A 27,266-nucleotide genomic window follows, 5' to 3' on the forward strand; every position below is an offset into this window, starting at 1 on the left:
AGATGTCGCCCAGCTCAGGCTGGTGGCAGGTACAGTTGTGCTAGGTACCCACAGGCTCATCCCCACCCCACCCAAGGAGGCTTCAAGGTCCCATCGTAGAAGGAGTCTTAGCACAGCATCAAAGTGGCTTCTGGCCACACCAGATTCCAGGTTGGAGCCCTACCCGCTACCTCTCAATCTCCCAGATGGCCTTTCTTCTCTGATAACATTTTATTATAAATTATGGATTTGTAAAATATAGACCTCTGTTCCTGCATGCACCAGGACCCATTTATACAGATATTCGGGTTCAGAAGTAGAAACAGACTGTGAGCAATGAAAGTGACCCATATGATAGAAACAGTGGTTCTCAAAAAAATGTTTAAGTTGCATAAAATATTTTATGAGAATTATTACGTAGAAATCCACTTATAGAAAGCAGAGTTTTTACCTTTTCCCCTTCCCCACATGATTGCTTGCCTTTCTGACTTCAGAGCTTTTTGGAAACTACTGTCCAGCCCAGTGGTTCTCAAAGTGTGATCCCTGGACAGGGCATGAACAATGGGAACATGACAGAAATGCAACATGCCAGGATTTTGAATGTGAGACAGGAATTTCAGTCAGAAATTCTGGGCCTGGGGACCAGCAATCCGTTGTTAACGAACCCTCCTGGTGATTCTGACGTGCACTCCAGTTTGAGAACCACTGGCCTAAACCATTCCTTCGCCAAAGGAGGATGTGGAGTTGTTCAAGGTCACTCGGCTGTTGCTGATGGAGCTGGTGCTAGAGCCCGAGTCCACAAGGTGGAGCCATTTCCTGCCTTGCCCCGTAAACACCCCCTGGGGCAGGACCTCGTGCTGTGCACAAAGCCCTGCAGACACTTGGGGCTCACCTGGGGTTTCAGTTATACTCATTCCAGCAAGCCTTCCAGGTGCAGGAAGCTGCTCACCTGCATCTTGCCCGGCCGCTGCGCCTTCCTCTTCTCTCCAGTGACCGCAATTGCTGCAAAGTGCTGGATCACACGCTTGGTGTTCACTGTCTTCCCAGCCCCGGATTCTCCGCTGTTGATTTAAAAGTAAGTGAGAGGGACTTCCCTGGTGGTCCAGTGGTAAAGAACCCGCCTTGCAATGCAAGGGACGCGGGTTCAATCCCTGGTCAGGGAACTAAGATCCCACATGCCACGGGGCAACCGAGCCCGCACGCCATAACTACTGAGCTTGCGCGCCTCAATCTGAGCCCACGTGCCACAAACTACAGAGCCCACGTGCTCTGGAGCCTGCGTGCCACAACTAGAGAAGAGAAAACCCGCCCGCCACAACTAGAGAGAAGCCTGTACACCACAGCGAAGAGCCCACGTGCCCCAACAAAAGATCCCGAGTGCTGCAACTAAGACCCGATGCACCCAAAAATAAATAAAATATAATAAAGTAAAATAAAATAAAATAAAGTGAGATACACAGACATAGAGAACAGACTTGTAATTGCCAAGGGGACCAAGGAAAGGGGGAATGGAGGACAAATGGATTGAGAGTTTGGGATGAGTAGATGCAAACTATTAGATATAGAATGCATAACCAACAAGGTCCTACTGCATTGCACAGGGAACTATATTCAATACCTTGTGATAAAACAAAATGGAAAGGAATATGAAAAGGAATATATATGTATAACTGAATCACTTTGCTGTACAGCAGACATTAATACAACATTGTAAATCAAGTATACTTCAATAAAATAAATTTTTTTAAAAAAGTAAGTGAGCTAAAGGAGAGCAGAAGGAATGGACAGCCCCTTCCAAGTCATCATGGCAACAACACAGGTTACTGACGCGATGAGGACGGACTGGTTGTCTCGATCTAGAAATGCAGAAGGAAGCAGGACAGAATAAATAAACAACATACAGGCAGGATATACAAATCAGGTAACATTGGGGGTAGACAGAGCCCGTGAGTTCTAGTTCTGGCTTTGCCATTAACTAGTGGTGTGATGATTTGGGCATGTCGAATCTTCTTGGAGGCAATTTGTGCAGATTTCCCAAATGCTGGATGTGTAACGTGGGCAGCATGGGAAGTGAACGGTGAGTCCCACAGTGTGGAAGTTATTCGTGTTCACAGATCTTTACCTCCTCAATAGCGCTTTCTTATCTCCCTTTTCAACAAAGAAAGCAAGTCTCAGACTTAGAACTTGCAAGAAGCCACAGCTTCTAATTAGAATTTATGGACACTGATTTGTTGTCATTGCCTTTTTCTTTCACCTTTACTTTCTACTTGTGGACAGTGACCGTGGTTTTCCATTTACAAGAGTGTTATAGGTTGAATTGTGTTCCCCCCAACAAACTAATATGTTGAGGCCCTAACTAACCCCCAGTACCTCAAAATGTGACCTTATTTGGAAATAGGGTCATTGCAGATGTAATTAGTGAAGATGAGGTCATACTGGAGGAGGTGGGCCCCTAATCCAATATGACTGGTGTCCTTATAAAAAGAGAAATTTGGAGACAGATGAGAACACAATGTGAAGATGAAAGTGCAGATCAAGGTGATGATTCTATAAGCCAAGGGATGGCAAGGATGGCCAGCAAACCACCGGAAGCTGGGAGAGTGGCCTGGACCACATTCTCCCTCTCGGCCCTCAGAGGGAACCAACCCTGCTGACACCTTGATCTCAGACTTCCAGGCTCCAGAGCTGTGACACAATGCATTTCTGTTGCTTAGGCCACCCAGTGTGTAGTACTTGGTTACGGCAGTCCTAAGAAACTAATACTAATAGTGATATTATTCTTCCTTTTTTTAAAAAATAGTTTTCCTCCAGATCAAAGGGCAGATTTGTTCGGTTCCTATTTTGTTTTTATTTTTGGCCACGCCACGTGGCATGTGGGATCTTAGTTCCCTGACCAGGTATCGAATCCGTGTCCCCTGCAGTGGAAGCACAGAGTCTTAACCATTGGACCGCCAGGGAATTCCCTATTCTTCCTTTTTGAAATGGACGGAACTTCAGTCACTATAAGGAAAGATTTTAAATATGCAGAAATGGCCAGGATTGCGAATGTGACATTGGAATGGCTGAAGTTTGGGCAACATTGTCCTGGATGACTTAAGCATCTTCAGATCTCAGATGCTTGCTTCTACTTCTTCTCTCTGCACCAAGTCAAATCAGGTGAAAGTGGAACAGACTGAAGTGATGTTAGGCATGACAAGGGTGACAGTATTACCACATCTCTGCTATTTCATCTGCTATTCTGGAAATTTAAGGAGAAAGAGGGAGCCTGAGAAAACAGGTGAAGGGAAGTTGCTGTGCCCATTTCTCCAACTTTGCATTCCTAAGTGGCTACTAATATAGTCTCTCTTCCAAGTGTGCTCCTGTTGGGGGTTTCTTTGGAGTTGGGGGCAGCGCATCTCCTTGTGCTTCACATCCACCCCCAGAGAAGCATGTACTTAGTGTGGCTTCAGTCCCAAGCTCTGGCTTAAGAACCGTGACTGGTAATGGAAGATACTGCGCCCCTGGCTTTCCATCCTGACATCCTCTGAATCTACTGAGGTCACTTTGGTCATTGCACCGTTTGGATGACCAAAGCCTGTGAAGGGCTCGAGTAATTAACTAAGAACCAGTGCAGTTAAAGGACTTGAATACTTCACTAAAACTATTTTTTAAAATATGGATTAAAGAAATTACTCACCAGTCAACATGAACTGATAGGCGTTGTCAGAGATGGAGAAGATGTGCGGCGGGGCCTCCTGGTGCTTTTTCCCTCTGTAGGCCGTCACCACCTCAGGGTTGTACACCGGCAGCCACTGGTAGGTGTTGACGGTGACACAGAAGAGGCCTGAGTAGGTCTGAGAAAATCAGAAAATTCAACCTATGGATCTTGACTTTACTAAGAGAAGGAAATGGAATAAAGAGAGGTTGAAGGGTACTCACGTAGATCATCCAGGCTGCGTAATGCTCTTTGAGGTTGTACAACACTCCTGGCTCGTGTAGGTGGGTCATCATGGCCATGTCCTCGATCTTGTCAAATTTGGGAGGGTTCATGGGGAAGACTTGGTCACTGTTCGGAGTGAGTGTCTGGATATTGAGAGGAAAATCACATGATGAGTGGGAGAGCCGATGTGGTGACCTACCAGTGGGGTGAAAATGGTGAGATATTGTGGTGAGATTACCCCATTACCGTGGTTAACGTTATGGATCATTTCTGTGCCCAGAGATGATCCGTAAATAACTGTTCTTGATAAATCTAAGACTGGTCAAACTGTATAACGAATTCTGGTCTGATGCCCCCAAGTCAGCATGCCATTCTGTGTGCCAGAAGAGGGTTACAGGTGTGCAAAGTTATAGAGCCCTTCAGCCTCAGGGCGGCCAGGTGGAACTCAGGATGGCCAAGGCCACAGCAGCTTGCCTCTGTTTACCCCATTTGCTATGAGTGCTGCAAAGAGATCAAGCTTGGAAGATTGGAAAAAACTCTTCCAGTGTATTCTGTAAATCTCCACCTCAATACCTCTGCTCATGTGGGTCCCTTTGTCTGGAATATATCTACATTGAAATTACATCTAGCAACCTTCAAAGCTCTTCTGAAGTGCCACCTCTTCCATGACCTGTTTCTTCTCTCCCCTGTCTTTTCAAGGCTTCCAGAATTCCTTGCACCGCTGCCCTAATAGTTAAAACATTTGGACTTGAAGCATGGTCCATGCCTGAACAGTATTTTGAGACTATTACCTAATTTTCCCCTCTCTGTTTTCCCTCCCCTTTAAGCATACAACTGGCACTCCATTACTCAGGAAAGGTAGAAAATAGGGCATAAAAGCAAGAGAGCCTGTAAGCCTTTCTAGCGTTTGTTTTCCAAAAGCCCGAATCCTCAGAAGAGCTTTGAGGGTTTTACCGAAAAGATAAAAGGGAGGAGATTTGTTGATATAGACCAAATCTCTTGAGGAAAGGAAGCCCTTCTGCCCCACCGCCCTAAACTAGAGAGAGAGGGACATCCAAAATAGCATAAGGAAGATGGAAAAATCTGTGTGTCCTGAAGGTTCAGAAACTGGGGCGCTCCTTCCACTTCCGGGACTGCAGGGCCTGCGGTCTCCCGGGCTCCCGCACGCACCGACTTGCCAACGAGACAAAGGACGGGGGCGCGCTGCCAACGGCGACGCGTGGCGTCATGCGTCGCGGGGCGCGCCTCGGCCTGCGCGCTTGCACGCGTCCTGGGAGCCGCTGACGGGCCTGCGCGCCGGTGCGGAGCCGGAGGCGGGCCGCGGGGGCCCAAAGACGGAGAGGGCGGGGCCGGCTCCGGGACCGAGGCGGCAACACGCCGAGCGAGCGCCGGTGCCCGAGGGCAGCGATGCTGTGGTTCCAGGGCGCCATTCCGGCCGCCATCGCGTCGGCCAAGAGGAGCGGCGCGGTCGTCGTGGTGTTCGTGGCAGGTGATGATGAACAGGCTACACAGATGGCTGCAAGTTGGGAAGATGAGAAAGTGACAGAAGCATCTTCCAACAGTTTTGTTGCTGTGAAAATCGATACCAAAAGTCAAGCCTGCCTACAGTTTTCACAGATCTATCCTGTAGTGTGTGTTCCATCCAGTTTCTTTATTGGAGACAGTGGAATTCCCTTGGAAGTAATAGCAGGAAGTGTTCCTGCAGATGAACTTGTTACCAGAATCCACAAAGTCCGGCAGATGCACTCGTTAAAAGGTGAAATATCAGTGGCAAATAGTGGCCAGTGAGAAAGTTCAGTCTCTACTCCATCCACCTCATTTGATCAGAACAACACTTCTGAAAACTGTCAGTCCAGAAATGTAGAGCTCTGTGAGACACCACCCACTTCTGATACAAAGTCAGATTCTGCAACAGGAGGAGAAATTTCAGGCCAGGCCACTGTGTCTCCAGAGCCTGGTGGATGTTCAAATCAGAGACCTACAGAGGAGCTCACCGTCAGAGTGGAAAGACTAACCAAAAAACTTGAAGAAAAGAGAGAAGAGAAAAGGAAAGAGGAAGAACAGAGAGAGATTAAGGAGGAAATTGAGAGGAGGAAAACTGGAAAAGAAATGTTGGATTATAAAAGAAAGCAAGAAGAAGAATTAACAAAAAGAGTGTTAGAGGAAAGGAACAGAGAAAAGGCAGAAGATAGGGCAGCTCGAGAGCGTATAAAACAGAAGATTGCACTGGACCGTGCAGAGAGAGCTGCTCGTTTTGCAAAGACAAAGGAAGAAGTAGAAGCTGCTAAAGCTGCTGCCCTGCTGGCCAAACAGGCAGAAATGGAAGTCAAGAGAGACTCTTCCACAACAGAAGGAAGCAGTGTTGCGAGAATTCAATTCCGTCTTCCTGATGGTTCTTCCTTCACAAATCAGTTCCCTTCTGATGCTCCTCTAGAAGCAGCAAGGCAGTTTGCTGCACAGACTGTTGGCAACACTTACGGTAATTTTTCATTAGCGACAATGTTTCCCAGGAGGGAATTTACCAAAGAAGATTATAAAAAGAAATTACTGGATTTGGAACTTGCCACAAGTGCTTCAGTGGTACTGTTGCCAGCAGGAAGACCAACTACATCCATGGTACATTCTTCCAGTGGCGACTTTTGGACATTCTTGGGGACAGTACTTTACCCATTCCTTGCCATCTGGAGATTGATTAGCAACTTCTTATTTAGTAATCCTCCTCCTGCACAGACCTCGGTGAGAGCAGCATCATTGGAATCCTCAAACCTTGCATCCTCTAGCAACTCAGAAAAAAGGGAACCAGTCAGAAAAAGAGTGCTGGAGAAACGGGGGGAAGACTTTAAAAAGGAGGGCAAGATATATAGATTGAGGACTCAAGACGATGGTGAAGATGAAAACAACACTTGGAATGGAAATTCTACTCAACAGATGCAGTGTGACAAGGACAATATGTGCAGTAATCATTGTTTCTCTTATGATTTAAGTCAACTAAAACTCTACTGGAGAAGTGGGACTGCTTTATGTTTTCCAACTCATCTACAAAGTGTCTCTTTATTCCTGCTTAGTGGGTTAAAGTTGTTTAACCTCAGATAAGTCAAGAGATAAAATAACTGGCTGCTAGGTCCTTGTATATGGTAAGCAACTGCTAGAAGCCTAAAATAGCAAAAGGTCTGCGACAGCCTCCCTTTATCAGCTTTCTTGTTTAGTATTTCATATGCCCATTAGCCCTGTGCTCTCAGATGATATGTTTTGTTTAGGGCTGTTTTGCTCCAGAACTCCTCAGCCCACACAAAGTAACTGGTGTGTCACTGAATAATTTGATCTTGAGTCAGAGCGTTTTAACTAGCCAATCAGATGATAATTTGGGTTTAACTTTTCTCTTCTTGCTCATCAGCTGCAAGCAAAATCTTGTAGTTTTTAATCTTACTTAAACACTGGATAAAAAAATCTTTTCCAAAAAAAAAAGAAACTGGGGCTTGTTTCTTAGCAATCCTTCGGGGGGGCAGTGACACCCCATGTGGTATTACTGAAAATGTGGCATGGCTCTGGGGAGGGGACCCCAATAGTAACTCCAGAAAATTTATTTCCGGCCCTGTGAAAAGAGGCTGACACCAGAGGTTAAGTTTAATAATAACAATCATCATCATCATCATCGTCATCATCATCATCTGTCTTGTATGCTTGAATTTGTGAACTGCGATTCATACCTACCATGTACTCTTTTTTAAAAAAATTATTTTATTTATTTATTTTTGGCTGCGTTGGGTCTTCCTTACTGCACACGGGCTTTTCTCTAGTTGTGGCGAGTGGGGGCTACTCTTCGTTGCGGTGCACGGTCTTCTCATTGTCATGGCTTCTCTTGTTGCAGAGCACAGGCTCTAGGCACACGGGCTTCAGTAGTTGTGGCTCACGGGCTGAGTAGTTGTGGCTCGCGGGCTCTAGAGTGCAGGCTCAGTAGTTGTGGCGCACGGGCTTAGTTGCTCCGCGGCATGTGGGATCTTCTGGGACCGGGGATTGACCCCGTGTCCCCTGCATCGGCAGGCGGATTCTTAACCTCTGTGCCACCAGGGAAGTCCCCATACCCGCCGTGTACTCTTGATTCCTACACTAGATGATAAACTTTGGGGAAGCGGGACTGAGATTTGCTCATATTTGCAGAGTGATAGACACTGTGACCTAGACATGGTGCGTGTCCAGTAAGGATTGAATTGAATGGTGCTCTGTAATTCTCTGCATTAAATTAGGCATTGCCTCTGGAGCTCCCTCTGTAAGTCACTCTGCAGCCTAGAGAGTTCTATTTGGTATATTCGCCCATCCAGCAGCAATCTGTATCAATCTCTCCCTTAAACAGTCCAAACTCTTCCACCACCACCTTCCCCTTTCTCCAAAGCAAACATCACAAAAACTCTCAAAGCCCAAGTCCTCGAAGGAAAGAGCCAGAGGAAAGGTATGTGCCATGGCAGTTTTTACCTGCGACTTCACTCAGAGTAGATCAATGTGAGTCTTGTTCTATCTTCAGATTCCTATGGGCCAGCATGCAATTTCTACTATTCTACTCCAAAGGCAAAGGGGGATGCCCATGTTAGCAAGGACATCTGAGATCAACACTTACCCGGTTGTCGAGGGTCTCGACTGTGACTTTGTCATTTTCCTTGCTCTGGATCATACCTTTCACATAAAATTCCTTATCATCCACTGCAAAGCAAGCTTTCTTAGAATCAAATGGGAGATTTGGAGCCTCGATTCTCTCCTTCTCTGATTTCCACAGGTAGGGAGCTGCTTCTCCAAAAATGGCCATCTCTGCATCAGAGCTCATGACTGCAGGGGCTGGGAAGACCAGGGCTGCTGAATCTGGAGCTTTGGGGAGCTCCATCCTGTTATTTCCATTCAGACAGGGGGCCAGATTCAAAAGTTCCTGGGATTAACCTACGTTCTGAGGAATCCAGGACCTGGTATAGGGGCCTAGAGTGGGCAAGTGGGGGTGAGCTAAAGGAGATATTTTACTCCAAGAAAAAAGTTTGAGGGGACATCTCTTAGTCCAGCTCCAGGTGTGGAAGTCTAAACCAATTAGAGGAAGACAAGCTGAGCCTAATAAAGGAGGCCTCAGAAAATACTTCCTTAATTACACATCACATTTGAGCCTCATGATCTCGGTGTCATTCCCAAATCTTAAGGGTGTCTGAAAAGAATTACTGGAATGTTGATAATTCCTAGTAGAAAGTTCAGATAGCCCAGTGAAAAGTAATGACTTGAACATAAAGTACTGCCACACTTGTTTAGCCAATTACAGGCAACAAGGTGATAGGAGACATTATGGCCTAGTGCAATGGTTCCAAACTTTAATATGCACCAGAATTACCTGGAGAGCTTGTTAAAACACAGATTTCTGGGCCTCACCCCCAGAGCTTCTGATTCAGTAGGTATGGGATGGGGCCTGAGAATATGCATTTCTAGCAAGTTCTTAGGCAATGCTTGTGGTGAATTCATCAGCTGATGGTGAATTCATCATTGTGGTCCAGGGACCACACTCTGAGAACTGCTGGTGTAGGGCCTTCTGACTCCAAGAGTGGTCCTTGAACACGTTGCATCAGCATCACCGAGGAGTTGTTAGACATTCAGAATCTCAGAACCACCCCGCATTACAAAACCAGAATCTGCACTTTAACAAGATCTCCAGGTGATTTCTAGGCATAGTAGAGTTGAGAAGTACTGGGCTTAAGGCAGGGGTCTCCAAACTTTAGTTATGTGTAGCAGTGTCGGGGTGTGACAAACAGTGTTTAATTAAATACCTGCTTTAGAACTCACTGCTTAGCCTGTGTGTGTGTGTGCATGTACGTGTATGGTGTGTTTATGTATCTTTCTGCCTCTCTCTCTCTGTCCACCCTCCCGCTCATCCCTCCCGTCACTTCTTTCCAAACCATCCCCTTTCATAGACCTTCTCTGTATGTGTTTTCCTTGCTTAGAAGCTAGAAAAATTTGGCTTAAAGTCCCGGCACTGAACTTGGTCAAACCACTTAACTTCTTTGGGCCACTAATTTCACTTAAAATGAAGAAGCAAGCCTAGCTCATTTCTAAGGCCCCTGCAGGTTGTGTGACTTTTCTGGTTCCTTTTCCTCATCTGCATTTGCTTTTCCTGTTCCCTCTGGACCTCTTCCCGTATCCTCCTGACCCTCTACTTCTTTTCCCCACAACTCTTCCCCTTCTCCCTTTCTTTCTCTGCTTTTTCCTTTCCATACATTCTTCTGTAAGTGACCATAAAATGGAGTTCAATTACACACATGTATCCCCATATCTCTCTTAAGAAATAGGTCATATGTTTTGAATAAAGCCTTTTATGTTTCCTATTAGAAGTGGGAAAATTGAACATTTTATGGTTGTCCCTTGGAACTTCCCCCGCCCTCAATCTTACACTTTATGAAATTACTCTTCATTGGTAACTGACTGTTGTTTCAATATCCCTCCTTGAGATTCTGGGGGGATCTAGTCCTACAGAAAGAGGAGCAACTGCTTCCCTCTGGATCTTATTCCGGATAAGATGCATTTCGATTTTACTTTGGCCAGCGGCTCTGCTGAACCATCTGTGTGCTCGTGGTTAAGTTTTCATAGTTAAGAGATTGGAACTCAATATAGCACCACAAAGAGGACCTCTGGCTTGCAGGTTTCATGCAGTTTAAATTTTCTCAGTTACTGCCTGGTGGAGAGGAAGAATTCATCCATATTGTTTCCTCATCTGTGAAGATAGTCCCTACTTTTGTGGCTTAAGTGAGTTTTACGACAGCAGCAGTTCTCAAGCTTTGTTTTCTCAGAACCCCTTCACACTCTTAAAAACCATTGAGAACCCAGTGAGTTTGGTTTATGCAGGTCATATCTACCAATATTTATGGTATTAGAAGTCAAAATTGAGAAAATCTAATTCATTTAAAGTTCCTATCAAATTCATTGCATGTTAACATTAATGACATATTTTTATGAAAATGACTATATTTTCCAAAACAAAAAAATTAGTGGCAAGAGTACCATTGTTTTTCATTTTTGCAACTCACTTTAATGTCTGCTGAGTAGAAGATGGATGGATTTTCATGCCTGCTTCTGTATTCTGTCTGTTGCTGTATGGTTTTTTGTTTTTTGGTTAAAGTAGATATAGAAAATCTTTCACAGATATATAATTTGGAAAAGGAAAGAGTATTTTAATTGCCCTTTCACATAATTGTGGAAATTCTTTTTAGATACTATACCAAAACTTGACACGTGGTAGTTTCTGTGGTAGTTCCTTAAAGGCTAGTTGCAATGTAGAATCTGAAACCATATCAACAAACATTATGATCTGTTGGTCTGTGTTGAACTTTGAATGAAATTTTACCCATGTGTAAACATCATACATTGATCATTTGGAAAATATTGTTCACTGAATTATACAGAACTTCCAAATATTGGCACGTTTCATTATACAGTATAAAAAATCACAATCATTAATATCAGTACTGATCTCATTAGAAAATTCAAATATTAGGACGTTGTCAAGCTAATGATAGTAGATACAAGTCTTACAAAATTTTAAGTTTTGCTTGAAAACTCAACTATATCATTAGTAAAAAATACTGTCAGTAGTTTTCCTTGAAAGGATAAACACACTTGACTGCTTTTTGAGAAACTGTGTGCCAGATATACAAGTCTGAGAAACAATAGTTTGTCCGCTAGTCATTCTTTCAAGTAAAAATGGTGCTTCATGAATCAAGTGGCTGGTTCATCTTGCAACTCAGACAACTGCACATGTGTTTTTCCTTGAGACAAATGTCAAAGTCCAGTGTGCAAAAGGAGTGCTTTTCATGGACTTCCTGTTTGATCATGTAGAATATTATAAAGATGTGGATAAATTTGAGATGTAGTCAAATTAATACTTTCCACTGCTGCAAATTTTAGGTCATTTTTCAATGAAGCTGGCTTTTTAAAAAAATATTTATTTATTTATATTTATTTTTGGCTGCGTTGGGTCTTTGTTGCGCGTGCAGGCTTTGTCTAGTTGCGGCGAGTGCTACTCTTCGTTGCGGTGTGCGGGCTTCTAATTGCAGTGGCTTCTCTTGTTGCGGAGCATGGGCTCTAGGCATGCGGACTTCGGTAGTTGTGGCACACGGGCTCAGTGGTTGTGGCTCACGGGCTTAGTTGCTCCGCAGCATGTGGGATCTTCCCAGACCAGGGCTCGAACCCGTGTCCCCTGCATTGGCAGGCGGATTCTTAGCCACTGTGCCACCAGGGAAGTCCTGAAGCTGGCTTTTTAAATTAAAAAAAATTCTTTTTCACTATCAGTGTATGGCTGTGAAGAATACTATGACTATTAGTACAGCTTGGTGCCATGTGTTGATTTGTAATAAAGTGTCAGATCGTCTATCCATCCTTGCTTTTGCATCATTAAGTCAACACAGTGAAGAAAGCACATGGCATCTGGGTATTATGAAAATTGTTTTGACCTCATGTACCTCTTGAAAAGTTCTTAGGAATCTCCAAGGATCCATGGGCCACAGTTTGAGAATGGTTGCACTATAGTGTGAGGGAATCTCATCAGGCTGCAAGTGTATGATCTGATGTCATTTAGCTTGACTTAGTATTCAGCCTGCTACCCGAAGTGTCGAAAGTTGATCCACATCAAAATCATCTGCAACAGAATCTCTGTGGTTGGGACTGAGGAAACTGAATTGTTCTCAAGGGCCTCAAACACAGTGATGTTTGGGAGCATTATTTTGCTTTTATAAAGCCACTCTTTCCAAAACCATGGCATAGTCCCAATGGTCCAATACAAAATGATTTTAGGCAACTATTTCTTAATTTTAATAGTTATATTAAAGTCTATTACCTTATTTTAGCAAAATGTAAGATGCCATCGATTGTAAGATAACCTATTTTGTGTCCCACTAATAAAGGAAAACACCCTGCTAATTACAGTACTCCTTTCATTGATTATAAGATGCATCCCAAGTTTAGAGATAATATTTTGTGAAAATGTGAAGAAAGTTAGAATAAAATAGAATAATATGTGCTAACGACTTAGAGACAGTGAAATATCTGTTTATAGTAGTGATATAAAGCAGTGTTTCTCAAACTTTGGTGGGCATAGGAATCCAACTGGGAATCTTGTTGAAATAGATATTCTGATTCAGCAGAGCTGTAGTAGAGTTTGAGATTCTGAATATCTAAATGTCTCAGCTGATGCTGAGATAGACTGTCCAGACTTTCATAGCAAGCATATAGGGTAACTTTGAAAAACACATCTAAGAAGAAAAAGGAATCAAGGTAAATCAAAATATTAAGTGAATTAGCAGTACTGGTCTTAAATGGGTATTGCAAAATTTGTGATAGTAGTATAAGAATGAAGTCTGAAGTTGGGGAAAGACTACAATGACTCATGGTCAAACTATACCTTTAGGTCTCTTAGAAAAACAAGACTTTCCGTCTGGGATTCAAGTCACTGCGTGTGTTGAGGGGAAGATTTTTCTTCTTCCACCCACAGCTCTAACCATGACTCAGAATCCAGTATCTCCTACTTTTACTGCCTAGATGATGCATGAGTTGTCTCAGCGATATTCTTGCAAATGTGTTGTCCAGCCTACTCAAATGCCTTCAAGATGACTTTTTTCCCTTTTGAAAATTTTGGAAAATCATTTGGGGTAGTTTCTGCAGGCCAAAGATACTTCTTGCTTTAATCTGAAATCTGGCTCTCTGTGACTTCAAGATGTTTGATCCTCCTTTCGGCTCTTGGTAACAACAGAAAGAGTTCAAACCTTCTCCCCACAAGACAACTCTTCACCCATTTGGTGGCTGCTCTGGATTCTCCTTAGCTTTTTTTTTTTTTTTTTTTTTTTTTTTTTAATGTGGACCATTTTTCAAGTCTTTATTGAATTTGTTACAGTATTGCTTCTGTTTTATGTTTTGGTTTTTTGGCTGCAAGGCATGTAGGATCTTAGCTCCCAGACCAGGGATTGAGCCTGGAAGGCGAAGTCTTAACCACTGGACCTCCAGGGAAGTCCCTCCTTAGCTTTTTCTTTTCCAGGCTAAGTAGCCCCAGTGCTGTCTTCATCTGTTTCTTCCGTGATGTGCTTCTGCATCTCCTTTACCATCACAGTGAGTTCACTCCTGTTAATCTCTTAAGTGTGACATCCAGACCACATGTTGTCCTCCATCAGCATGTGCCCTCACCTCTCCTGACCTAGGTGTCATGCCCTCTGGCAGCCTCCTCACACCGATGGCTCACCACTCACTATCAAGCAAAGCCCCTCAACGCACGCAGTGTGCGTCCGGTTGCTAAGTCAGATCTTGTCCCCATATTTATACAACTGTACTCTGGGACCCAGGGCTAAAACCATGTATTCTTGGCTGATAAAACTTTCCCTTGTTAGGTCTCATCCAACTCTCTTGGCATGACTCATGGTGTCCCTGGAAACTCTACCCACAGAAAGTCCCCTAATTATCTGCTTCTTGGTTTTGAGAGCTTGACCTGCTTCCAGCCCTACACAGCTGTGTCCCTCCAACCATCCCCTCTGTTCCTGTCTTTAGGGGTCTTCCAATGGGGATGGCCATCCCAGTCTCCCTGACCTCCAGCACCACCTTCTGAGTGCTCCCCAACCCCTCTTACTGCTGTCAGTGCGCTATGACACTGCTCTCAACTTTCAGCCCTCTCCTGGGAACTTCTCAGCTACTGCATCTTGTCAGCAACGGTGTGGTCATGACTTAATTATACTTTGGTTTCCTTGGTCCTAATTCATCTAGAATTACTTCCAATAAACACAAATCTTGAGGTGGGGGAGTAAGTTTTTTTTATTACTACAGTGGACATAGGTTTGAATCCATTTCTCCTTATTCTCTCAGCATCATTTGTGAGTAAAGACACAGCTGAGGGGATTCACGGGTGCGGCCTCTGCTCAAAACACAGCAAAGTTAGACTTGTGTGAAGACTGAATCTTGAGCCTACGAGCATCATGTTTGGGGCCAACCTAAGTATATTGACCTGGAGCTTGTGTGTCAAAGTTCTGCAGTGTGTTTTATTCCTGTTAGTGTGATGAGCAAATTTGGGAAGCCCTGCTTCCTTAGCTGCATATTTTGTAATCTGCCTTTAGTAATACTTAAGTAATGGATTTTAATTTCATCAGTTTCAGATTCCTCTGAGTGTGGCAAGAATGAGAATGTGTAGAACACTGTTTGCTAATTTCAATTATTGTATTCCCAATCAAGATGAAAGTGACTCTTACCTTCTTGGTTTCCAAAGCAATGGTTAGTGTCCTTCAGGAATGAAGTGGCTTCTGAGAGAGTGATTCCAGAAATCAAAACTAAACAAAACAAAGAACAAATGAACTATGAAGAGTTTAAATAAATCTAGAAATTGTACTTTTCTAAGTTTAGCTACATTTAAATAGTACACAGTGGATGGTGTGGGATGGAAATACATTTTCCATTTTTCCCTTCGGTTAAGTCATCATTCTTTAAATAATTGGGTAATTACAGCAGTGATTAACATTTTTTTGAGTATCTTCTGTGTGTGCAAAGTACCATGTCAGCTCCTTAAGGGGGTATAAAAAAGGATAAAGACAGTCTCTACCCTAAAGGAATGCAAAATTTAGGAACAGTTAAGAGAAATGCTCAAATAAATCTTTGAACAAGGAAGAATAATACAAATTCTGTAAGCGTCTAAATGAAGTGTTATGGGGACTTAGAGAGATGATGCTTCCGGCTGAGGGTAGGGGGCCGTGAGGGGTCAAAAAAGAAAGGAGGGAGGGAGGGGAATGATCCGGATTGTAACTTGGATGCTTTTAGACCAGAAGTTGAATTCTTTGGCAATGAGAGAAAAGTTGTGAATTATGGGCAAGACTTCTTTAAGAGGTCTAGGAAGGGCACTCTCTTAAATATCCTATATTCTCTTGGAGAAGATGAAGGTAGGGTAGCTGATAACTTACTTGGGACTAAGGAATCTCAGTCCAGAAGTTGATAACCTACATGAAGATCTCAGTATACCATAAGAGTCTGAATAATTTTCAATATCAAATTTAACTTAAACTTCCCATTTACCACACAGTACTTTTATGGAACCTGGGGAACATGTCGTGAAATACCATTTAGGCAGGAAGAGACATTTCAACACTTGCTTTCCTACTTTGGTCGTGTACTCTTGGTCTCTTCCTTTTATGAGTCTCTAATAATCTCCAGCTATATCCTAAAATTCTCACAACTTTCTCAGGAAAGGATTAAATGATTAAGTATCATATTCTGAATCCTTGGTTCAAACGAAATCACACTTGGAGGCAGAACCTCGGTTTTCTAATGCCAGCTCTGTAAAGTAGCTGTTGTAATTTCCTTGAGCTTTGGTTTCCTTCTGTAAATGAGACAGATGGACCAGAAAATCCCCAAGGTTTCTCTTAACCCTGTGAATGTCTGACAGAAGGTATTCTGGTGAAGATGGTGGCCAGAAATCGAAGCATCGCAAGCTCCTAGAGCTACAGAACCCCTCTGAGGGATGCTCCTGCAGTGTCAGACATGACCCAGCCCAAAGTCCACAAGGCATGCCATGAATGAGCAGTCTGGACACTGGTCATTAATAAGCAAACGAGGATGCATTCTGAGGTGGATCAAATGCATGGGAGAATTTCTTCCCGCAATCATCTCCCAGAAATCCTGACATAAGAAAAAAATTTACATAACCAACCACAAAAATTTCAAATAATACTTCAAGGCAATCACAGAAGAGATATCACAAATTAGCATGTTTATTTGCTAACTGCAATTATAACACTGACCTAAACAATTAGAGGGGTAAGCACGTATTATATTCAGCTTTATATCCTGCAGGTTAGTTTTTTTTTTTTTTTGGTGTCATAATTGCTTATATTCTTGTCTTTTTACTCTTTGTAGAAGCTTCTTGAAAGGCCTCGCCATCTTGTCTCCCATATTGCCCTTAACACAGTTCCTTATGCTTAGTAGGCCCTCAGCAAAGGCTGCTGTGTTGCCTTCTCTCCTCTCCAGGTAACCTGATCAGGTATAATCACAGCTACATGGAGCAAAAAAGCGGGCACTTGTGAGCACTTACCTTGCGATGCTGTGGTCAAAGCAGTTTCGAAAGTGTGGCCCCCCAGCTCCCTTTATACTCCCAAATGCGCAAGCCCAGCACTCTAACGTGGCTGTATTGGGGAATCACCATTTACTCCTTAGATGTAAATGCATCGTAGCCCTGATCTTTCACTCTTGTTAAGTTACTTGGATAAATGACCAGCGGAGGCTGTATAATGCCAAGTCAGCTGCGTAGGGATTTTGACGTTGGACACAGATCTTGGAGACTTAGAGAGTTCTAGAGGCTGAGCAGAACTGGGGCAGAGTGTGCTAAGAAGGTCAGTGAAGGGCAGAGCCACAGGGTGAATTGTCAAGCGATGGATGATCAATAGCATGGATACTAAGTACGTCTCCTTTACCCAGCATCGTAAACATGAGGTGGTGTGCGCCTCTCCTCAGAAATCTCCGGAAAACATAAGATTGGCCATTTAACACATCCATTCTTTTTTTTAAAACGTTATTTTTTAATTGAAGTATATTTGATTTACAATGTTGTGTTAGTTTCAGGTATACAGCAAAGAGATTCATGTATGTGTATATATATATATATATATATATATATATATATATATATATATATATATACACACACACACACGCACACACACACACACACACATATATATCTATATATTCTTTTTCAGATTCATATCCCTTATAGCTTACTACAAAATACTGAGTATAGTTCCCTGTGCTATACAGTAGGTCCTTGTTGCTTTTCTATTTTATATATAGTAGTGTGTATGTGTTAATCCCAAACTCCTAATTTATCCCCCACCTCCCTTTCCCCTTAGGTAACCATAAATTTGTTTTCTATGTGTGTAGGTCTACTTCTGTTTTGTAAATAAGTTCATTTGTATCATTTTTTTTTTTTAGATTCCACATATAAGGGATATCGTATATTTGTCTTTGTCTAGCTTACTTCACTTAGTGTGATAATCTCTAGGTCCATCTAACCCATCTATTCTTAGCCATTAATTTATTTTGTTAAAAAATCCATTGTAGATGGAAAACTTTCTAAAATGTATTATATATTATCTTGATTTATTTAATTTAGTATCTTGAATAGACTTCAACTTTTCCTTGATCACTCAGGGGCCTGGGAGGTGATGTAATAAAGTCGTCAGGGATATTATAGTTTCTTCGCGGATTTTACCCTGCACTAATTGTTCCTAGGTTGCAATGAATTTTTGTGTCACCTTTCTAGTTTTTATATCTACACCTTCACGGCAAGGTACTCAGCTGTATTCTGTCTGTGGTTAGTGTGTTTGCCTCTGTGAGCCCAATCTTCCTTTTTCTAATCTGCTATAGAATGGGAAACAGATGAGCAAGCTAAAGGAAAAAACAAACAAAAAAAAGGAGTCATAAGTTCCATGGGAAGTTCTAGAAGTTCTAATGGAAATACATGGTCTTTGTGACAACTCTTATGGTTGCTCGGGGTTGTTTTTTGGCTGAAACATAAGTAATGTTTGACTATGTAGGAATTACCATACATTTTAGAAGTTAGAGCCATTTACAGCAATACAGCCTGACTTGTTTATGTTGTATATGATCAATGTGTACTGAATTATACTCAATATTTTGTAATAACCTATAATGGAATATAATCTGAAAACAATAAAACTGAGTCACTTTTCCGTACACCTGAAACTAACACAATACTGTAAATCAACTATACTTCAATTAAAAAGAAAAAAAGATTCTCTAGTCTTCCAGTGGGTAGTCTCATATAGGTGAGGCATTTCCAAGGACAGTTTGCATTAGTCAAAATGAAATTGTGGACAAAGGAGAAACAGATAGGAATAGGACTTCCACGTAGCATTTTCCAAAGTAGATTTGACAGAATGCTGATTCTGAGAGAAACTGTGAAATAAAAGTTCCCGTGGCTAAATGAGTTCAGGAAATGTGGCCAACTCTATTCCCTGTTGCTGGAGATGCACCATAAATACTAGCATGCTAAGGGGCCTGAGAAGCCTTTCAGTAAAAAAATATGAAGAACTTTTTTGTACCTGGTGATCTGATGTTGGAACACCATCTTACTCCCTGCTTGAGAAAACAAGAGGAGAAGGCTGAAGGCTGCAATCCACAGAGAACTCGTCTCATTCTTAGTACCATTTGGCCCAGGAGAAAGCAACAGAGAATGATCAGGCATAAACACAGCTGCTTTTATCCAAGGGACAGTCTTTTGTATGTAACAGATGCTCAGTAGATTTTGTTCCTGTGTATAAATGAATAAGGACGATTCATGGGGAATCTGTGTTGAAAGAGGGCTGAAGTGATAAGGCAGAAAAGAATGGAATCAGACTCAGTCTCACTTAATAGTAATAGTTTATATTTATTAAGAACTCACTACGTGCCAGGCTTTATCCATATTGGCTCACTTAAGCATCATAATAACTTTGTGGGGTAGGTGCTAACATCATTCCCATTTTATGGCTGAAGAAATTTGGGCCAGTGAGAGTTTAAATAAACTGCCTAAGGCCACACAACTAGTAAGTGGCAGAAATGGGATTCAAATCCTCTCTGGCTCTAGAGCCAATGCCTATAACCTTTCACTTTTGCAAGCCCATCACTTTTGAGTGCTGGCAATGGGGAAAGGAGATATGAAATAGGGACATTGCTCCAAAGGAGGTGATAATGGACATGGGAAGAGAGTACATAGACACGAAAAGATAAATTACTTTTCCAAGGTTAAGTGCCAAGATGAGTGAGATGCACAGTGGACTAGATGTATGGACAAGGTATTTAAAACCCATAAGGTATGTTGTGTATGTAAAATATTCTCGAATTGTTATTAATGATAATGATACTGCTTTGGAGGAGAGATCTGAAGGGGATGGTGACTGTGGAGATAATAATAATAATAATAAAAACTAATAATAATGCTTTTTGTAGTTCTTTCCAGTTTACATAGCACTTTTGTATATTTTATTATGCTTATTTTTCTCTGCAAGCCTTAGGGGGTTATACTGTTTATATTCTTATTATTCCCATTGTCCATATGGGGAACTGAGGCCTAAGGGAGTTAAGTGATTGACCAAAAGGCCCCACAGCTAGTAGGCAATGGAGCCAGAATTGGAATCCCAGGTTGCTGATTCCAAAGCCTCGCCTTTTCCTCTATCCTCTACTCTCTCTTAAAGGAGGCAGATTTTAAGAGTACAGGGAGGAGGTTCCAGGCTTAGGGAACGTAGGGATTGTGGTTAGAAACAAGACTTCCCAGGGTGTGTTTCAGGAAGGTGGAATGGGCAAGCCTGGATGGAAGGGTTGGGGGTAACACGGAGGTGAGGCTGGAGAAGTGGGCTGGGCTTGTCTGTGATGGGCTCCCAATGCCCATGGAAGGAGTCAGGACATTATTCTGAGATCATTGGGGAACCTTTCAAGGTTTTAAGCAGAAAAGTGAACGTGTGTGTGTGTGTGTGTGTGTGTGTGTGTGTAGACACACACATATATCTGAAGATTAGTATAGAACTGATGGTAGGATATAATGGAGAGGGAGAACCTGAGGTCCTAGAACCACTTAGCAACTATTTAGAAAATCTTGGTGTACAACTTGCCAAGATGATTATACAGGCTCTGATTTATGGGAGTAGGTGGGCAGTTAGAATTAACCCCTGGATGACCCTATAAATTCAGATGTGTGTTAAAATTCTCCATAGCACCAGAGGGCTGGCTTTCCCAGTGATTGTCCCCTGGTATCTCCGGGTCCATCCCGTAGGTTCAAGAAGAGTATTGTGTGGGCTTGAAGTTGTCTGCCTCACTGTCCCGTTTAGGCCTGGCAAAAAGAGAACCCCAGGAGGTGAAAGGAATATGTTTCTCTCATTTAAGACCTCTCTGAGCTCTAGACTTATTATTATTATTTTTAACATTTATTTATTTATTTAGGCTGCTCCAGGTCTTAGTTGCGGCATGTGAGATCCTCTTTGTGGCATGCGGGATCTTTAGTTGTGGCAGGCACGTGGGATCTAGCTCCCCGACCAGGGATCGAACCCGGGCCCCCTGCATTGGGAGCGCAGAGTCTTACCCACTGGACCACTGGGAAGTCCTCTAGACTTATTTTTCGAGGCCCTATCCCACATTAGTATATTACAATCCTCTCAACATAATATTAAACATGCAAGTAATATCTATTTGCATTGAATATAAAAATAATCATGGTGTAAAATGAAGAGGGCCTTGATTAAGCAGTACAGAAATGAGATGTAAAAGGAAAGAGAAAACCCAAGGGATACCCTGAAGGCAGGATCCACAAGACTTTGATGATGCTGAGTTTGAGGAGGAAAAAGGAATCAGAGGATCCTACCTTTCATCCAGCCCTCATTGCAGCCTAGAAATCTAGGGGCATGATACCTGCCCAGGAGAAATAGTGAAGGGGGGGAAATAGGAATTTCGATTTTGGACAGATTGAGATTGAGATGATGGTGATATCCAGCTAAGTAGGTAGAGATAAGGATTCAAAGTTTACATACAGGAGACATTAAGACTGAAGATGTAGGTCTGTGAGTATGAGGGTGTCACCTGTATGCAGTTGATAGTTGAACTTATTAAGGAAGCTGGGTTCTCAGAGAAAGGCTGCATGTTGAGGAGGTGAGAGGCCGAAATGAAGACAAAAAGAGTGGGAAAAAGAAAAGGTTATTCTTCAGGTAAACAAATACCTGAGTGAGATCTTGCTGGAGTCAAAAGAGCCACGTGGATCCATATTTTACTTCTGTCATTTACTGCCATAAATGGCAAGTCCCATCACCTCTCTTCGCAGCTGTGATGTTTTCTCCTTCCGCTGCAAAATCAGAAACATAATTCTGTTTCTGCCCAAGTCATGGGGATAGTGTGGGGATCAAATGAGATACTGTCAAGATGTGGCTGTCTCCGCAGGCAGTCTCTTTCCAGCCAGTGCCAAACAGTATGCTTCAATCTGTATCAACCCTGACACAGACCTTGGCAAATAATCCACTAGCACAAAAAACATAAGTGAGCAATGCAGGCTTTACTGAAGATTTTGTAGAGCAGACTAGAAGAGGATTATATTACATCCCCTAAAGTATTCAGTTTCCATCAGCAATGACTTCCACGAAGTCCATTTTCCGTCACACTGATGCAGGTGGTTGATTTGCTTTCTTCCCCTGAGGTGTCTGCCCGACCCCTACGGGTACTCAGTTGTTCCTCTGTTACATGGGGCCCTTTAGCTCTGCCATTGACCTGCATGCCTACTCATCTGGTTACTCAACAAAATAAAAGTCCTCAAGTAAAGAACACCACTTTTATCCTTAGCAAGTTTGGTGATCACCTATTTTTACTCATATATTCCCCTTGGGAGCTTCAGCTTTATCCCACCACTATGCCCTGTAGTCCCCAGCTCACACCCCACACCATCATTCCATCTCTCCCAACCCTGAGAGGAGTTCTGTCAATGAGGGTTTTCTCCAGTCTTGTTACAAAATCATTTTGTCAACTCTAAAGTGATGGGAACTTCATTATTAGTGTCAGAAGAAGTCAAGGGAGGTGGTATTTTCGAGAGGGTGGTATTTTCAAGAGAGAGGATATAGTAAAAAGCTCTACAGGGAAGATGGAGAAAAGGAGAACCATGAAAAGGGCATTGGGTCAGTCAGAGAGGTGATCCTGACATTAATGTCAGCAGGATGGTGGGGGTGGAAGCTTTGAAGGCAAGGATTAAGGAGTGAGCAGGTGTTAAGGAGGAAAACGTTTTCCTGATTTCCCTGGGAGCAAATCTCTCCACCAATCATTATATAAGGCGCATTCAGAGGAAATGCAGATTTGGATGGAGAAAGCAGCAGCAGGGCCAAATAGGCCCAGGAAACAAGTGTAATCAAGTTCATTCCGCAGAGGGCTACTTGAGAAGAAAGGGCAGTTAATTGTGCTGATAGGAGGATCATCCCTTACCCGTTACAACTATCTAAGAGCTATGTAACAGATGAAATTTCCAAAAGCAGCAAGAAGTTCCCCAGCCAGAAACAGAAATTTCTGGGCAAAAGTCACAGGACAGGTATATTAGTGAATGATACAAATTTATATTGAATCGCCTAATTAAAAATATTGAGTGAGAATATTAGATCCAGAACTAGAGGGGAACCTTGAATATTACCTAATCTAACCCTGATGTTACAGAATCAGAAACTGAGGTTCTGGACAGGTTACCTAATTAATGCTAATTAATTAGACAGACCCCCTTCCCATTCTACTCTCAGATCCAAGAGCGCTAGTTCAGAACTCTTTCAAGTGCAATACATAAACTTCCATACTGCTGGCATTTCTACACTACAATTTTGCAAAGCAAAAAGTTGATGGGCGATTATCCAGAGAAATATTTAAACTGATTTTCCTTCAGTCAGTGAGGACATAGATTTATCAGTTTTACAGGTTGGAAAACTGAGGCTTGGCAAGATTAAGTGACTAGTCATACAGCTAGTAAGTGGCAGAATGGGAGCTAGAACAAGTCTGGTTTGAATCCAAGTCCAGTTTGTGTTTTCACTACAAGACAGCTGTTTCTGGCTTTGCAAGATCCTGTTAAGACACTAACGCTCTCAGAATTATACATACTTCTCAGAATTACACGCAAACGAGGCATCCTTCTCTGAAAATATCATGGAGAGAGTGTGTGCATGGCCTGGGAACATTGTGTTCAGAGAAGAAATTCTACCAGTTAGGTCTGTCCAGTAAACTGGAGACTTTCTTAACTGGCCTCATAATCTTGACTGATGCCTGTGAGACTTAGGGTCCATGTCATTTGCCCATTTTTGTCTAGTAGTTGTATTTTTTTTGTTGGTTTCTTCAGTGCTTAAAGCCTCATTAGAACTAAGAAACGCGTGATCAGTTACTTTTAATTTCAACTGTTGGGGTATGAAACAACATAGCCTAAAAAAAAAAAAAAAGATTTTATGCCCTTGGCTAGGCATAGCCCAAATGCATATTTACATTGTTAAGAGCTGCATGATAATGTAGTGACTAAGAGTGGACTTTGAGAGTCAGAATACTGAGGTTCAAATCCTGACTTCACTATTTAAACTATTTGAATTTGCGCAACTTATTCTACTTTTCTGAGCCTCAGTTTCTTCATCTGTAAAATGGGGATAATAACAATACCTAACTCATGGGGTTCTTGTGACAACTGAGTTAATAAATGCATGATAGGCTACTTTTTGAAAGTGACATGGAGTGGGTGAGGCCATGTCAACAGCAGAGCCTGAGACTTAGAAGCCAGGAACTTTCTCTAGAGAATGTACCAACCATTGCCTGTGCCAGAGGGCTCTGGAAGCCAGGACAGCATCTTCTATGTTGTTCTTTCATCTCTTTTTTGTTGCTGTTTGGTAAGGCCCATCAGCTGACCACAGCCTCACTACTGGCCATCCAGCCCTCCCATTCTACCCACTACATATAGCCAATTTCCTCTCCAGATGGCCCAGAACACTCTTAAGTCACCGCCACCCCCCACCCCCCACCCCCTCATTCCACACACTCACAACAATAAAACAAGACGAGGAAAATGGAGCCTAGATACCTCAAAGGCAGGGTGACCAACCTTCCTAATTTGCTTGGAATTGAAGAGATTCCTGAGACTTCAGTTTTAAAATCAGGACAATCCTGGGCAAACCCAGATAAATTTATCACCCTACCCAAAAGGTGGTTGGGGGTATGATGGCAAAATCCTCAAACTTGACCAAGATGGGGCTAGATGGAACCAGCTTGAGATCTCTCACAAAACCAGGATGGTGATGAAATTCACATATGGAATTGCTAATTTTGAAGCTGTAATGCACAGAGCCGGTAACAGGGAGCATGCACGTATTCAATTGTTTATTCATCAAACATTCATTGAGGGCTTACTACATGCTGGGAAGATTTTAAGCACTAGGGAACAGAACAGGCAAAGTCTCTGCCCTCATGGAAACTCTATTCTAGTGTGTGTGTATGTGGGGACAGACAACAAACAAACAGATATCAAATGTCAATTAGTGATAAATTCTCTGAAGGAAAGGAAAATTAGGATAAGGAAACAGTGGCTGTGTGGGTTTGAAATGGATCAATCAGGATAAGTTTCTCTAAAGAGATGATATTTGAGCACTTAGAGGAAGAGCAAGCCAGGAGAATATCAACGGGGCACAGTATTCCAGGCAGAGGAAACAAATGCAAAGGCTCTGGGAGGGGAACTTGCCTGCACAGGAACAGAATAAAGGCCAGTAGGGCAGGGATGAAAGGAGCCAGGGATACAGTAGCAAGGAATGAAGTGGCAGAAGCGGCTAGGGGCCAGATGCTTAGAGCCTTGCAAACTAAGGTAAGGATTTAGGGTTTTAAATGCCAGCTGTTATTATAAAGGTAACGCTATTCTTCCATATTCTCTGCTGAGCGTTGGCTCTGTTATCTGCTGTTTTTCTACTCAGCTTTGCTTCACTCTGTCAAACAAAACGTTTAGCTGCTCTTCATTTAGCAAATGGCTTATAAAGACACCGTTCCAGGCATTGGGGATTAGAAGTTGGTTCTCTCCAACAGCTTACCATCTAGTTCGGGGAGGGTGGGTGGATCACAGTATTGAAAACACGTGAAAAAATCAGCAGCCGTGGACTTCCAAGGAAACAGCCGGTAACTACCGAGAAGAAAGGCGGTTTCAATTTCCCAGAGAGGTGAGGAGTTGCTTCCGGTGGGCCCCGGGGCATCATGGGAGGGGTGCGCCCCGGGGCATCATGGGAGGGGTGTGCCCCGGGGCATCATGGGAGGGGTGCGCCCCAGGGCATCATGGGAGGAGTGCGCCACCGGGGAAGGAAAGGCTGGAAGTGATTCCGCCAGGGTTGGGACCAGCCTGGAGACTGTGAGGGGCCCTGGCCGGTGAGTGTACGTTTGGAGTTTGTGAGAGAGGCAGGCGTTTCTCGTCAGCTCCACGATTCCAGAGCTTAACTGTGCGTGTGGTGGGAGGGTGTGAAGCCGGAAGTGGTGAGGGAATTCGAACCCCAGGCACTTGACGTGACTGGGCCACAAGGAAATTTCTGAAAAGTCTCAAGTCGCCAAATTCCATTTGAAGTTTTTCAGTACGTTTATAGGCATTTTATTACATTGCATATACATGTACTTATGTAATATATAGGGCTAAATCCATTTTTGGGTACTAAAAACTGTGGGTATCAATAGAATTATTTTTCAGAATATACCGGAAAAAAATATGATTCTGTTGCTCCAAAGATACCACCTTTCCCATCCATCCTCTTAACAACATTTTTCATAATTTGAGGGCTCCCCCTGTGTTGTACCTCAGTTGCCCCGAGAGAGAGCCATAAGCCGTTGTTTCTGTGAGGAGCTGAGAAAATAGCCCGCCCTCTTGGGAAGGTCAGGCTACTATAATATAAGAAAAGCCCTGTTTTGGGTGTGTTCCCCAAGGGGAATGTTTTTCTCCTTCATCAGCGAAGAGGCTTTCTTTTTCTCTCGTGGGCTCCGGAAGCAGCATCTTGGTGGCGCTTGGAGCCAGGAGGGAGGAATCAGGCTGGTAAATTCCATCCTTAAGGAAGTAAGGTTCTTTGCATCTGCCCACAGCTGATTCTTCAGCCTCCCACTTAGGAAAATGGGACCGACTAAGTCCGCAGTGAAGGTGCCTGGGGACACTGGTGTCAATGTAACATGTGCCCAAACCTCTGTCACAGCCAGGAGGCAGAATTTAAGTTTGCTCACCGACAGCTGCTGTGTTAGCCCTGGAATGTTAATGCTTATGGAAAACTTGGCTGAAAGGCAACAGCTTTTAGTAGTTGTGCTAATGGTCTCGTCCATCAAATGACCCTCTCCTCTTCACCTTTCTCTTGTCAGTTATACCCATGTCTTTGACGAGAATTGGATATGAAGTCCTCTTAAGAAGCACGTTCCTTTTATTTATTGTATTTAAAGAACACGAGCCTTTAAAAAAATTCTCAAAGTGAGGTACACATTGTAGAAAGATTGAAAAACATAATCAAACATACTGAAGGAAAAATTTAAATCACTCCTAAGATTTTAGCATAGAAGTAATCTCTACCGGAATTTGGATTAAGTCCTTTTACACTTTTTTTTATGTTTGTAAACACATACACAGTTTTGTTTTGTTTTTTTAAACACGTGCTTTAAACAAATACACAATTAGGGTATCAGCCTGTAAGCATGGTTTTGTATTCTGCCTTTGCAACTTAACAGATTCTGGGAAATTTTACCATGATATTAACTCTTCTTCTACATCATGATTTTTAATAGTTACATATCGTTCCATCCTATGACTGTACTCAGTTTTCTATTTTGGGGCACCTAAGGTGCGCTAATT

The 27,266-nt window shown here is 42.8% G+C and overlaps 1 long non-coding RNA gene and 1 pseudogene across 3 annotated transcripts; one reads left to right on the top strand and one right to left on the bottom strand.

The window, feature by feature from the left end:
* Window positions 1-849: 849 nt before the first annotated feature.
* Window positions 850-25,676, bottom strand: LOC309621499. 2 transcript variants are annotated; one of them, XR_014240060.1, is made up of 6 exons: window positions 25,489-25,676; window positions 21,637-21,758; window positions 15,136-15,213; window positions 3,656-4,041; window positions 1,808-1,835; window positions 850-1,040 (listed from the first exon to the last, which is right to left on the bottom strand). It is a non-coding gene; the product is annotated as an uncharacterized lncRNA (long non-coding RNA). The 2 variants fall into 2 exon arrangements; XR_014240061.1 differs by lacking the exons at window positions 21,637-21,758; window positions 25,489-25,676 and having other exon boundaries at window positions 15,136-15,374.
* On the top strand, window positions 5,306-7,552 carry LOC309621498 (UBX domain-containing protein 4 pseudogene; annotated as a pseudogene). Its single transcript has one exon. The product of its transcript is annotated as a UBX domain-containing protein 4 pseudogene (transcript).
* Window positions 25,677-27,266: the final 1,590 nt, after the last annotated feature.

This window comes from Balaenoptera borealis, assembly GCF_965194805.1.
Source record: "Balaenoptera borealis genome assembly, contig: HAP1_SCAFFOLD_514, whole genome shotgun sequence".
In the NCBI taxonomy this organism is placed as follows: domain Eukaryota; kingdom Metazoa; phylum Chordata; class Mammalia; order Artiodactyla; family Balaenopteridae; genus Balaenoptera; species Balaenoptera borealis.